The sequence below is a fragment of the Symphodus melops genome, assembly GCF_947650265.1.
Source record: "Symphodus melops genome assembly, chromosome: 1".
Taxonomy (NCBI): Eukaryota; Metazoa; Chordata; class Actinopteri; order Labriformes; family Labridae; genus Symphodus; species Symphodus melops.
The window spans coordinates 15,522,262-15,534,842 of record NC_136691.1 but is presented as its reverse complement, the minus strand read 5'-3'; the positions used below and the strand labels follow the sequence as shown (position 1 = coordinate 15,534,842).

Sequence of the window (12,581 nt, the reverse complement as noted above, 5' to 3'; positions counted from 1 at the left end):
TAACATCTATATGTATACAGTTATAACTAAGACAGGTTGACTGTTGTTATCACATGTTAAATAGTAGGGGTGGAGCAGAACTTTTCTGCAAAATCTAATGAATAGTTGAGGTAAACATGGAGAGTTCAGCATAGTGGATGTGATTGTATTGAAAGGTGTGAGTATCTGAGCCTGTAGTCATGTAGTACATCAGAGTGCCAGAGAGATTCAGTGTTTGTACCTCTTGAGATTTGATAGTTTTTCCATCTGCTGCTCTCTCATGCCTTATTTCTTTTTTTTTATCCTGAGATATTCATAAACCTTTACAAAAATAACAGTCAACATGAATCACCTTTTATCAGACTCTTTGCTTCTGTGTATCACACAAGAGAAGCCCTCTTCCTTGTCATCTCTGCCACTACATTAGTTGCTGTCTAGACACAGATCAGCAACTGTAACAGCTTTAATTAACACAAGGAACCCTTTGAGGCACAACAGACCTGGAAAAATAAGGCAGAATCTACTAGTAATTCAATATTTTTTCCTTGACATATGTAACTACTGGAGGAAATCATTAGCATGCATAACCTCACTAAGATATGCAGCTCTTTAAATGTCAGCGTGTAGCAGGAAGTGAGTGTTTCCCAGGAGTATGCTGGAGAGCCAGGATATAATTGCATAAAGCTGATAAGCTTCAGCATTCAGAGGTAACATTAATCCCTGAGCCTGTGATTATATATCGCTGTCATCTAAAGAAATGACCATAAGAAGCCAGAGTTGTGAAGAAATGAGAGTATCAAATCATCAGTGTAGCTTCACACTCATAGTACGTTCAAGCATTCAGGCTGTACGTCCTATACATCTTTTGAACATCAGGGTTTACAAAAGTGATCATCAGAATGTTATAAAAACCAAACTAACACCATTAGCAGGAACTTAAACTTGTAAGTCTTTTCCACTTAAATTGAAACTGTTGTCAGGCTGGCTGTTTTGTCAGTGTCTCACCCACACCTCTCTATGTTATGCTTGATTAAATCCAATCTGATCCACTAAGTGCAGTCATTTGGAAATGTAGAGGCTACTTTAGAGGGAGATTTCAGGCGAGAAGCTCCATGAAACACGGTGTCATTAGCAGGTATTACTCTGCCGTTCCTAAATCTAAAAAAAAAAAAAACACACACAATAGATCAGTATGAATATTTAATCAGAGTGGTTCTGGGATCTTTAAAAGGAAGTCTTCTAATTTCCGCTCTATTGCTCAGATGTCAGTGTTAGCCTCAGAGTTTTTCTCAATTAAAGCACATATAAAGCTCTTTAGTCTATAAGAGATGACCACCGCTTAAGTGGACTCAACAGAGATGTGTACTGTTCAAAAAATCTTAGTATTAGTATCTTAAATCATATTTACTGTAGTTCGGGTATCAGATTATAGCTATGTGCTTAAATCAGAGGTTTGACAAAGTAATTATTTTTCAAGTCACAAGTGGTCTCAAGACCTGTGTCAGGTCGCAAGTAATGACAGGCAAGTCCTGAGTCAAGTCTTAAGTCCTTAACTGTAAAGCACAAATGTTAAACAAGTCATACCTGTCACACAAATAAATGCCTTTGTTAATCATCTTCAATTCACTGAAATCATGAATGCTGTTTTAATATTTTTCTTTTTTACTTCTTAAAATAAAATAACAGGAACAGTGTGGCTGAACTTAATCACGCTAAAACCAGTGAAGGGAAAATGAACCATATGTAGTCCAATTTAATCTAAGACTTTCGTCTCAACGTCAGGGAACTAAATGTCAGTGTCATATAGTTTTAACTGTTGAGAGAATGATACTGAGCGAGCTGTTGAGGTAATATTCTCTGAAATGTGTTTTCTTGACCACCTCATAGTTTTCTATCTTTGGTTGCATGTTTGAGCAGCTGACGCAAGCTGGCTAGTCTTACAATAGCTCATGACGCTCAACATCACAAAACACTTCTTCATGGATTGTTCTAAAACATGAGTGGATGTTGTCAGATGTTTCAAACTAAGTGGATTAGGGGAATGTGTGTTCTCTTGCGATCGTTAGTTGATTCAGGGACTAAAGGGGAAATATATGGAGGCATGTCTCAGCAGTTTGGACATGATTCATTGCTATACTAATTATTTTAGTAGCTGATGTTTTAGACCCACATTACTTTCTCTTAACTTCCCTTTGATATTAGCAGAGCATTAAAGTGACAAACGGATCACTTAGTTTGTGAATATAAAAAAGAGAATCCTGTTTTTATTAATCCTTGTTAAAACAAAAAATCCCCCTGCATTGGAGAAGTGTTGCGGCAATCAATTCTCTCCTGAGCTCACTTTCCACTTCAGCGCTCCACATGGATCTCCAAGTCTGATCTCTGCTCAAAAACTTCTGAGCAAATATAATGTCAGGGGAAGAACAGTGGTGGATGCAAATGAAGAGAGGTCAGGCTGTTGAATACTTGTTAATTAGAGTCCACACTTGGACAGAGTGACCTTTATAGCTGTGGCTGTGAGTTCTGTCTGGACAGAATCAAACTCTCTGTGGAAAAAGAAGCTACTTAGTATTTTGTCAGACAGCTTTGGTAACTGCTCTTGTGCTCCCAAGAAAAATGCTCCAAAATTCAGTCTCGCCCTTGTTTTCTGATGGGCCATTTTTCTTTTGGTGCATATTAATACATTTTTCAATCTTTCTGATTTTTTTTTTTTGTTCACGACTTTAATGGCTTTTAACTGTTGTTAATCATTTTAGTTGCTGTCTATGTTGTGAGTTTAACTTCTGCAGCACTCCCTTGAAAAAGAGGTCCTTTAACCTAAATGGGACGTTTCCTGGATAAATAAAGGTTAAATAAAGAAATGTACGCACCCTCTCATCTTCATGCATTTTAGACGTTTTGTAAATAAGACTACTTCAAAGTCACTGATGCATGTGTATACCAGATGACATTTTGCTGTTAGCTCACTTTCTCACACTGTTTAAAAGGTCAAACCTGTCATTTTAAACATTCATATTTTAAGTACAGGTTTTACATATGATTGCTGCAGTTTGCATTCCAGTAGCTTTTTAAATGCGCAGTGAAACATAACCTCTATGAATCTTTTTTAATCAGTTTGCCTCTGACCCATATTCCTACTTTACATATTATACAATAAAACTACTAAAAATGCAAAAAGGATGCCGTTGCACTTTCACTCATCACCAACTATCAACATATCGTTTTAGTCCTAAACCAGACCTAACCCGACACTGCAGATGTTTTGTGCTCTTTCTCTCTCTCTTCAAAATGAATACAACAATCTATCATTCTGCCAAAGTGTTTATATGTAAACAGTGTTTTTCTTTAGCCATTTTTTGACAATATCTTCATTTTTTTGGGTTACAAGAGAAACAATGAGGGCATCAAACCATTACTAACAAACATTGTTTAGCCACTTGTACTGTATACTTTCCAAGTTGAAAATTGTTTAAACCTTTTTGTGTAAAAAAAAAAAAAAAAGAATCGTACAATTATCCTCACAGGCTATTCTCCTCACAGCACGTTAGAAGTTGTAATTTCCAAATCTGGAGCAGACAGCTGTAACACTGAGCCAAGTTCAAAGTCAATGTTGAAGTGCATGTTCTTCTGAATTAAAATAGTCTTCAAAAATGTTATGTCTTCTCTACTTTGTGGTTTGAAACATGTGGGTACTGACCACAAATTAAATAATATACAAATATTTTTACAAAGTAGATTTGTGTCCCTCTTAGTAGATACCTAAAATACCTAAAGCTGAGTTTGATGATTTCCTGCCAGGTTTGATGTTTCATGACTGCGCACACTGGAACAAGGAGAGCAACAAGGCAACTCTTGGACTTAGAAATATTTTTTCTCTGTCTGCTGAACAAGTGACAGAGAGCTACCAACATCAGAATGGCAAAAGCAGACATACCTGTCAATGCTGGCACTGTATTTGAGCTGTGTATAACTGAGATACACATTGATTTGACTTTTACCTTCTTCTGTGGGAGTTTTCTTTTACCAACATTTTTTACCTGTACAGTGTGAGCTCTCAGGTAGTGTACAACCATCTGGTTGCACAGTGTCAGCACATTGTTCTTGAGCTTTGTTGTCTCAAATGATTCAGCAGTGTGAGCTGACAGTCCAATACAACTTGTTTAAACCGTATAGTGGTAAATCTGGTTCACACTGTAGGACAATTGAGCGATTTGAGGTCTGATTCCTCCTTCCGACAATCGCTCCCGAGTCGAAGCTTCTCTGAACCAATTATCTGCCCAGATTATCTTGTAGTGTGAGTGGTACTACTGTAAGTTCCAATCTTAACGTCCCCGATTTGCTCAGCGATTATGTTGTAAACTGCTAGTCCATATCCGCAGGAGTTTCTTTTCTTTTTTTTTCGGTTTCAGTTCACAGGACGGCACAGATCATCAGTACAGCACTTTTCTCAAACATTGTCTCCATGCACAGTATCTACGATTGTATCCACTTTTCTATATCCTACAACAACTTCCACTTCTATCTTTTTGACCAGCTGCCGTCGGCCGTCCCCTGGAGCCCGTTGGAGTTTTCAGATCAAACTTTATTAACAATTGTCAAAACGCTCTGTCCCAATTTTCACTCATACAATGTGAGCTCTAAGGTTGTGCCCGACAATCAGGTCGTACAGTGTGAGCACATACATCTCACTGTCTGGTCGTGCGTCGTAAACGATTCGGACGTACAGTTTGAGCTGACATGGTAAACTTTTATACAATCGGGGGGGAAAATGAACAGGCTGAGCAAGGCTTTATGTTGGGCTTTAGCCATTGTAAAAACTAAATGTGCTGAGGCAAACATTCTGTATTTGTGTATGATGGATAAGAAAAAAAGAGAAACATTGAGAAAGCAGATCAGTGAGGACAAAATGGAGAGGCTTTTAATCTAGTTGAAGTTTGTTTTCTGGTTAGTCTGGTGGGATGAAAGACAAAAGAATGCAAAACAGTTTCAGAAAACGACACAAAGTAAGTAAGCAAAGTAAAGCACAGCTGTGTCAATCTACTCTGGTTTGTTAAACACCAATATTCACTCTGAATCAAACAACATCAAACCTACTTCAGATTCCATGATGTAGCTAAGGATGCACTATTTACAGACACACAACTATAGCCACACAGTTTGCCTTGAGGCATTTCGAGTTTCCTTTACGTGATTCGCTACGACTGTTTATAGCACTATGCCCTCAAGTGTTTTCTCGTGTACATGTGTCCGTCAGTTTGTGCCTTTCAGTGGTGTTTGTGTGTGTCCCTATGGGCAGGTGTGAGGTCACTGAAAGTGCAGCGAGAGAAGTGTGCCCTCCGGGACGAGCGACTTTGATCTCTCCTGGCTCGTCTTTTCACACAGGTGACAGCAACACTGCTGACATGTAACTGAAGCAAAAAAAAAAAAAACACACACACACACACTCCCAGTCTGTTTCTCTTTCTCCCTCTCTCTTCTCTTTTTTACACTCTCTTTCACTCAATGACAAACTTCTCTCACACACCCTCTCATCACTTTATCACAAGCAGTCCTGCTCTTCATAGCCTTCAGCCACAATACCAGCGTGAAGGGCTGGAGGTCAAAAAGTTCTGAGTACAGTGGTGGCAACCATTAAATACACTAAAATAGCAGTACAGGCATTTCCATTTTACATCTCTTCAAAACAATGCATGTATACAATACCTGACAGCCACAGAAAAACAGAGATATTACAAATAAGTCGCAGGTATTGGGTGCTTGCCACCCATGCACAGCAGACTAGACTGCTAATTCTAGTCAATTACTAGAAGCAGTAAAGTCCTTGTTGGTAACCATGTTGACTATCAACTTTCAACCAAATGTGTATTTGTTTAGCATTTCATTTATGACAGAGCTCATAAGTGATTATGACATCACACTTGTTAAAGCACTTTCAGTCCCATGTGTCTGAAAGTGGCCAGTTAGGTTACTCTTTATACCATAACACCAGGATGTCACTTAAGTTATGTTTCGCTCATTTTTTAAAAGAAAATCTCTCTCCTTACACTACTGTAAGATGATTGTCCATAAAAAAACATGTATTTTTTTACGTGTCTTGGTTAATAATCATTCAGTTGGAAAAGGTTGAGACGTTCTTCATCATCCAACGATTCGTGACTTCTCGTTAGCTAACATTAGCTCGTTAACATTACCTAATGATAGTATCAAGATCCCTGTCAGCTGTCACTGTCAGTTATTGTTTTGGGGCGGTAATATTTTTCTTAAGCTCACACAATATTTTATGGCAGTATGAGGAGAAGCCGTTTTTTTTTTTTATTCCCTCACAGGAACAGCAACACTTTAAACAGCAGTGATCCACAATCTCCTCCTCTGGGTTTATGTATCTAAATAGTTTCTGTTGAAGAACAACCCAGACGTGGCTCCTTTTCTGTAAATGCATTACACTCAATAAAAACTGTCTTTCATCTGAAAAAATCTCAGCAAAAGGAGCAGTGAAAAAGTAACTGCTAAATCTACATGATAAAGAAAAAGATAAATCAGTCAGGACAGCAATATAAAACCCACAGATTTCATCAAGTAGCCTACATTGTATGGGGGAGGGCTGATTGGTAGTTTTCATATGACCCCACGTGACGTAGGATATCTGTAATATTTCTCCTCTTTCATTTAAACATGCGCATTTCCCGCACAGTGTCCCAGAGGGGATGCACACACCGCCAAAGAGAGCTGCTGACAGAGTTCACACAATTCTCACAAACTTCAGCCATATGTTGGCTGTGTAGTTTTTGTGTTGCATGTGATGAACGATGGACAGGGTGAAGTTAAGTGCTACAAACACTCTGCCAAACAGGCGGGGAAGCTGTTTGAGGGAGAAAGGGCTTTCCAGCTGAGCCAACTGACGAAGAGTTTTGGGCTGGTGTTCTGACAGGAAAAGGCTCTGAGAGAGGAAACAAATTGAGATGTGCTTCTCAATGAAGGAGAGTCGTATTCACTTGACTCTCTGTATAAGTAAACAGATGAATTGGTAATACAATCTGTGTTTACCGTTCTTACCACATGCATGAGTTAGGACTGTACGTACATTTGTTTTAGTGGGTGTGCATGCATAGTAACTTTAGTGCAGCGGTGTGTGATGGTTTGTGTTCATTAGGGGTTTCCCTTGGAACAGACTACAATTGTTATGGTTTGTCCTGAGCTTCTTAAACACTCCTTGGAGCTATTTAATGGCTCCTTTAAAAAGAGAAAATTGATTTTGTGGTTTCTGGCTCAGATATCCTTGCAGGATGCACCAAAAGATATATTGTAGCATCACATGGGTTCAGTCCATGTGTGTGTTTTAAAATGGAGCAGAGGGAGATTTGTGTGAAAAACAGGATATAAAAGAGTCAGACTTTGCAGAGGAAGAGTTTGGTTTCTCTCAAGCGCTTTGGTTTCCCGGTGAGTCGGCTGGCAGCTTGTTTGTTGGGATAGCAGTGGGAGGAGCAGCAGCAGGTAGGAGCACTGTTTAGACTGTGACGAACCCCTTCAGAAGCAGACAATAGACTGCTGGAATTAACGGCTGGCGTTCCATCGTTTCTCATCTGATTAAGACCCAGTGACTATCTTCTTGTTATAGTCTCTAGTTGTCAGCAGCTATGACTAATGAACTGTGATATCCTGCTTCTCTCTCTTCCTCTCTCTCTATCTCTCTCTTCCTCACTTCACACTCCTTTGATTAAGCACATTTTGTCCAATCATTATCATTTTAACACATCCTCACAGTCCATCCTCTCTCTCTCTCTCTCTCTCTCTCTCTCTCTCTCTCTCCCCTTTTTATTGTCCCGTCTGACATGCTCACTCTCCTCCCCTTGCTGTCCTTTATCTTGTACCTTTCATTCAGCTAATTTGATATTTGGGCTTGATAGAGCTCTGAATGGAGGCCTGTGTTTTTGCGGACATTTATCTCCATCTCTCTATCTCTCATTTCTCCCTCTCCCCTTCCCTCTCCTTTTTTTTTTAATAGTCGCAATAATGAAATCCGACGTCAGCCCTTCATCTGTATTAGCAGCATTTGTTGTCAAAGAGAGACTAACAGCCTGCTCATTCTCTTTCTTTGATTTGTTAAATTGACACACATTTGCATAATTTAGCTCTCTCCTGATCAAAGGTTGCCTGCAGACACTTCTGTCACTGGATGAAATTAAAGGCTGTTAAAATAATGGCTTGTTTGACCAGATTAAAATATTTTGTAAGTGATCAATAATTACAGCAACATATATCTGAAAGCCATAGATGTTGGTTAATTAAGTTGTTATTCTTTATCATGATGACCTGATGATGATGCACCTCTGAATTATTTTCCCTTAATAATTATAACTTTATTTGTGTAGCACTTTAAAAAAAAAGGGTTAACAAAGTGTTTTTTAAATATGCAAAGGCAAACATAAAAACAAAGCAGAATAACCCAAACCACAACAAAAAACTACGACAAGAAGGCAACCATTGATGACACACCCAACCACCAACAACAAGACCCCAACAGTGAAAGAACCCAAAACAAAAACCCGACCAACAGGGAAGAGTTTGGAGATTACAAATTTAAAGAATTTAGGCAAGCCTATGGGTTTGGGAATAACAAAATTTACACACAGTATCGAAGAGATGCTTCATTTAGGATTTTTTTTTTTTCGGTATTTAAAAATGCATTTAGATTTAAATATCCTGGTTTGGGCTCATGGTGAGGACATTTTTCAGTGTTTAATATTGTTTGGTATCTTTTTTACGGGGGCATTCTTGGCTTTTATTCAAGCCCAATAGTGAATCTTTTGGACAAATAATCTGGTAACTGTCAATTTAATGCTTATATGCTTATTAGCATATGCGATTTAATGCTTATATAGCAATGTTTTCATACTAGACCTTCGTCAGGCTAACAGCCCCTAAGTAGCAGTTTGCGTGATAAAGGTTGTCAATAAATGTACTGCATGGTTGCAAGTTGGACAGTTGAGTATTTGAGTTAACCTTTAAATAAATAAGCTAAATATATCCATCCATTAGGATAGGATAGGATAGGATATAACTTTATTGATCCCCAATGGGGAAATTCGGGCGTTACAGCAGCAGCAGCAGTGCAGAATCAAAAACAAAAGTCAAAATCGAATAAAAAAGTAACAACATAAGCATAAATACAATCCAGGTAGTAAGGGGGGGATATATACAGAGGACTATAGCACGGTGGACTCAGCAGGGCAATGGAAAAGATATAATAATACTGTGCAGTGAATGGCATGTTAAAGTTAAAGTGACCAGTGAAAGAATTTAAAGTGGCATTGTGATCAGAGGGTTATGTAAACAGTATTGACAGTTATAGTAATAAGTTATAAGCATAATAAATATAGTGCAGTTTGACTGGAGTATAGATATATAGTTATAAGAATATAAGAGTGTATTGTAATAATGTAATATGTAATATAGATAGTATAGTATAGATATAATATAATAATAAAGGTAACATAATAACATTGTAATAATATTGTATACTATATATAAAGAGAATATATATAAATACAGGCTAGCTCCTGCTGTTGTACAGCCTGATTGCTGTGGGGACGAATGAGCGTCTGAAGCGTTCTGTTTTGCTCCTGGGGGGGAGGAGGCGTTGGCTGAAGGAGCTGCTCATCTCCCACAGCTCGTCATGGAGAGGGTGAGAGGAGTTATCCAGGATGGATATGATTTTGTCCTTCATCCTCCTCTCAGCCACTGTCTCCAGAGTCTCCAGTTCTAGGCCCACCAGCCCCCCACCAGCACACCACAGCAAAGAAAAGTGTGCTGGCCACCACAGACTGGTAGAAGGCCTTGAGGAGTCTGTCGCAGACACTGAAAGACCTGAGTCTCCTCAGGAAGAACAGCCTGCTCTGTCCTTTCCTGAAGATGGCTTCAGTGTTATGGGACCAGTCCAGCTTGTTGTTAATGTGAACCCCAAGGTACTTGTAGGAGTCCACCCTCTCCACTTCCTCCCCCTGAATGATGACTGGGGCAGGGGGGCACCTCTTCCTCCTGTAGTCCACTACCACCTCCTTTGTTTTGGCGATGTTGAGCTTCAGATGGTTGTTGTTGCACCATGTGACGAAGCTCTCGATCAGACCTCTGTACTCGTCCTCGTTGCCATCAGTGATGCGGCCCACGATGGAGGAGTCGTCAAAAAACTTTTGGAGGTGGCAGGAACCAGAGTTAAACCTGAAGTCTGAGGTGAAGAGAGTGAACAGAAAGGGTGCCAGAACAGTTCCTTGGGGTACTCCAGTGTTGCTCATCACCACATCAGAGACACAGCCGTCCACTCGGACGTACTGTGGTCGGCCAGTGAGGTAGTTGTAGATCCAGGCTGAAAGAAGAGTCGGAGCTGCTGTAACAGGCTGCCGACTCTCTCAGCGCCCGGAAGTCGGATATTTTAGGTACAGTTTCATCCATTTTCTACCACTTCTACCACTGAGCTTAGCATTTCACAAGTATTGAGAAATGGAGACAAGTGTAAAGAACAACGCCAAAAAAGGCAGAAACAAGGTGAAGAAGAATGTCATCTTCTGCTCCTGGAATCAAGAGGGCACAGTCCTCAGCAACCAGGACGAAAAAAGGTACGGATTTATTGACGAGGACATGTCAGACGATGAACAGGCTCTATCACTACTTGTGAAGCCTCTTCAAAGGAAGGTTAACACGATGGACGCATCAGATTTTCCTTCTTTGCAGACGGAGCCATCAAAGGGGACAACTCAACAGGAGGAGGAAAATGTCCTGGGTGAGAATGATGACACTGCAGTGACTCAAACACCACAGCCTGCAGTGTCTCTTCAACCAGAACCCATAGAGACACACATGATCCTGACTGAAGACAAGCATGATCCACAACCTGCAGAGACTCCTAAAGAGCCACAGTCTGTAGGTGCAGCAGACCAGTCACAGCAGTTGAATGATTTAGAGCAGTTAAAACAATTGCATGAAGATCAGGAAGCCAAGTCGACCTCTAACATGGCTCTACTCCTTGCTGAGGTTTCAATCAATCAGACCACAGCTAGAGAAGCAGTCATAGAAGTAGGGAAGCTTAAGAACGCTCTTGAAACTGAAAACGAGAAGCGTATAAAGACAGAAGAAAAGAAGAAGAAGAAAGACAAGAAGAAAGAGAAGCAAAACAGCCAGTTGGAGGATGAAAAGTCCCGTCCCTTGACTGGGGTAACAAATGAAACCTGCACCCTAAAGGCAGCACTCAAAGAGGCCCATGAAGACCTGGAGAAAAAGTGCAACCAATGGGAGAAGGAACGGTCCTGTCTTCTGTTGGTGCAACAGGAGGAAACCTGCAGCATAAAGGCTGCTCTGGTCCAGGCCCGAGAGGACCTGAAGCAGCAGAAACTGCAGTGGGACGAGGAAAGATCCCGTCTTGTAGAAGAACAAAAACAGAAAACCTGTAGAATGGAGGAGAAACTAAAAGAGGCCCATAAGAACCTGATGAACGACAAGTGTTAATTTGAGAAAGAAAAGTATCAACTCCTTGTTGCTCAGAGGGATGAACGAAGCAAGAATAAGACTGAACTGAAAATGGCTCAAGAGAACACTGAGAACCTCAAACACCAGTGGGAGGAGGACAAGTCCCGTCTCCTAGCTGAACATGAGGAGGAAACTCTCAGAATTAAGACTGATCTGATCCAAGCCCAAGAGTGCCAAAAAGGGCAGAAACAAGAATGGGAGAAGGAAAGGTCTAAACTACTGGATGGACACAGTGAAGAAATAAATAGGATGCATGAGGCCCTAACAAAGGCCAAAAAGAACCTGGCAGAGAAGAATTGCCAGTGGGAGGATTCCAAGTCACAGCTCGTTGAAGAATCCCTGAAGATAAAAGCATCCTTGACCCAGGCACAAGACGAGCTAAAAAGTCAGCAGCTGTGTTGGCAGAAAGAGAAAGCCTGTCTCCTGGAGTCTGTCAACATCTTGAAGCAGATTCTCGAGGAGGAGGATGAAGAGAATTGCAAGTCAACAGATGGCCTGATGGAAAGACTACGGAATCTTGAATGTCAGGTGAAGGAGGTTCAGGAAAAGAAGAAAAAGTCTCTGAAGAAAAAGTTTCTCGGTCTTTTTAAAAGAGACAAAGAAACCACCTCTCCAACCTCAGGCCGCCTCTAGTGAGACTCTTCAACCCTCCTCCCACACCTGTCCCCCCCAAACCTCCCTTCATTCTACCTCCTAACCTCCCCAAATCTCAACCTCTTACCTTTTTCTTTTTGAGTCAGGGTTAAAAAGAGCCAAAAGTGGCCAAACCTTTCCCCTTCTTTACCAACCCTGACCTGTTGACGTTATTTTGTTTTCTGCTCCCTTCCTGTTAGGGTTGGGGGAAGAAGGAAGAGGGGCGTAACCTTTTTTCTTCTTCCCCTGCCCTCCCCCTCCCCCCACCTTTCCCCTTTGCCCTGACTTATGTCTTCTGTCTGTGATTACATGCACGTAAAAAATCAAAAAATCAAATAAAATGTGATTGACTTCAAACTTCCAGTGCATCCTAAGATCACTTCAGATCATTTTCTAAACATTACAAGAAACAAAGGACAATAAAAGCTGTGAAAGCAATTTCAATTTCATGA

At 40.4% G+C, this 12,581-nt stretch overlaps 1 long non-coding RNA gene across 1 annotated transcript in view; it reads left to right on the top strand.

Moving 5' to 3' along the window:
• LOC306841080 overlaps window positions 1-12,581 on the top strand; it is a 188,910-nt gene that overhangs the window by 109,900 nt on the left and 66,429 nt on the right. The gene's annotated exons all lie outside the window — the stretch shown is intronic.